Genomic DNA, 2,500 nt, shown 5'->3' with positions numbered 1-2,500 from the left:
CATGAGCCTGGGCAGGGGAGAATTAACCCAGGCCCTGGATGTTTTTACCCAGGCTGTGGAGCATGAGCCTGGGCAGGGGAGAATTAACCCAGACCCTGGATGTTTTTACCCAGGCTGTGGAGCATGAGCCTGGGCAGGGGAGAGTTAACCCAGGCCCTGGATGTTTTTACCCAGGCTGTGGAGCATGAGCCTGGGCAGGGGAGAATTAACCCAGGCCCTGGATGTTTTTACCCAGGCTAGGGAGCATAAGGCTGGGCAGGGGAGTGTTAAACCAGGCCCTGGATGTTTTTACCCAGGCTGTGGAGCATGAGCCTGGGCAGGGGAGAATTAACCCAGGCCCTGGATGTTTTTACCCAGGCTGTGGAGCGTGAGCCTAGGCAGGGGAGAATTAACCCTAACCCTAACCCTGGACGTTTTTACCCAGGCTAGGGAGCATGAGCCTGGGCAGGGCAGTTAACCCTAACCCTAACCCTGGATGTTTTTACCCAGGCTAGGGAGCATAAGGCTGGGCAGGGGAGAATTAACCCTAACCCTAACCCTGGATGTTTTTACCCAGGCTGTGGAGCATGAGCCTGGGCAGGGGAGAATTAACCCAGACCCTGGATGTTTTTACCCAGGCTGTGGAGCATGAGCCTGGGCAGGGGAGAATTAACCCAGGCCCTGGATGTTTTTACCCAGGCTGTGGAGCATGAGCCTGGGCAGGGGAGAGTTAACCCAGGCCCTGGATGTTTTTACCCAGGCTAGGCAGCATGAGCCTGGGCAGGGGAGTGTGGGTCAGGGCCCTGGAGCTTTCACCCAGGCTGTGGAGCGTGAGCCTGGGCAGGGGAGAATTAACCCAGGCCCTGGAGCTTTCATTCAGGCTGTGGAGCGTGAGCCTGGGCTGGGGAGAAATGACCCAGGCCCTGGAGCTTTGACCCAGGCCCTGGATATTTTTTTTACCCAGGGTGGGGAGCATGAGCCTGGGCAGGGGAGTGTGGGTCAGGGCCCTGGAGCTTTCACCCAGGCTGTGGAGCGTGAGCCTGGGCAGGGGAGTATTGACCCAGGCCCTGGAGCTTTTATTCAGGCTGTGGAGCGTGAGCCTGGGCTGTGGAGAATTGACCCAGGCCCCTATATGTTTTAACCAGGATAGGGAGCATAAGGCTGGGCTGGGGAGAATTAACCCAGGCCCTGGATGTTTTTACCCAGGCTGCGGAGCATGAGCCTGGGCAGGGGAGAATTGACCCAGACACTGGAGCTCTTAATCAGCCCAGGAGCATGAGCAAGGGGCCCCTGGAGCTTTTGCCGAGGTCACAGTCTTAGGCCCCATAGCCGGGCTGCGGTGCCCGGGATTTGAGCGCTTTAGCCGGCCCGCCCTAAGCCTAAAGCTGGGGCGTGTGGAACTTCATCCACGGAGTACCAGGACCACGAGAAAGAGGGAAAAAAAAAAAAAAAAAAAAAAAAAAAAATTAACCGGGGAAGAGTCAAGGGCTGCGAACTGCAATAGGTGGAGCGAAACTCCACTCTTCCTCGGTGCGAACCGGTTTTACCCGGTTCGGCCGACTACCCTTCGCACAATAACAGAAACCCAGGTTTTGAAAAGCGTGAGCTCCAGCAGAGGGGGAATGCTGACACGTGAATGCAGCCAGGGGATGCTTTGGGCGGGTTAACCCAGGCACTAGGGCAGCCCTTCGGGGACATGGAGGTCCATAGGAGGGGCTCATCCTGGGCTGCGGAGCCCAGCCAAGAGGTGCCTCGGGCGGGTTGGGCGAGGGCCACGGGGGCCCCTGGAGGGTCATGGAGGAAAATTTCAGGGGGTCATCCCGGGCTGCGGAGCCCAGGCAGGGGGTGCCTCGGGCGGGTTGGGCGAGGGCCACGTGGGCCCCTGGAGGGTCATGGAGGAAAATTTCAGGGGGTCATCCCGGGCTGCGGAGCCCAGGCAGGGGGTGCCTCGGGCGGGTCGGGCGAGGGCCCCGGGGGCCCCTGGAGGGTCATGGAGGACGATTTCAGGGGGTCATCCCGGGCTGCGGAGCCCAGGCAGGGGGTGCCTCGGGCGGGTCGGGCGAGGGCCCCGGGGGCCCCTGGAGGGTCATGGAGGACGATTTCAGGGGGTCATCCCGGGCTGCGGAGCCCAGGCAGGGGGTGCCTCGGGCGGGTCGGGCGGGGGCCCCGGGGGCCCCTGGAGGGTCATGGAGGACGATTTCAGGGGGTCATGCGGGGACGCCCAGGCCCGCCAGGGGGTGCCTCGGGCGGGTTGGGCGAGGGCCCCGGGGGCCCCTGGAGGGTCATGGAGGACGATTTCAGGGGGTCATGCGGGGACGCCCAGGCCCGCCGGGGGGTGCCTCGGGCGGGTCGGGCGAGGGCCACGGGGGCGTCCTGGAGGTGAGTGTTTCAGCCAGGGTACCAGGGGCACGAGCCTGCCTTGGCTGGAGTACCAGGGGCACGAGTCTGCCTTTGCCGGAGTACCAGGACCACGAGTCTGCCTTTGCCGGAGTACCAGGACCACGAGATGTGAAAAAATGAC

The sequence above is a fragment of the Channa argus genome, unplaced genomic scaffold (genome assembly GCF_033026475.1).
Source record: "Channa argus isolate prfri unplaced genomic scaffold, Channa argus male v1.0 Contig036, whole genome shotgun sequence".
Lineage (NCBI taxonomy): Eukaryota > Metazoa > Chordata > Actinopteri > Anabantiformes > Channidae > Channa > Channa argus.
The sequence above is the reverse complement of the archived record's forward strand: the minus strand, read 5'-3'. Positions refer to the sequence as shown.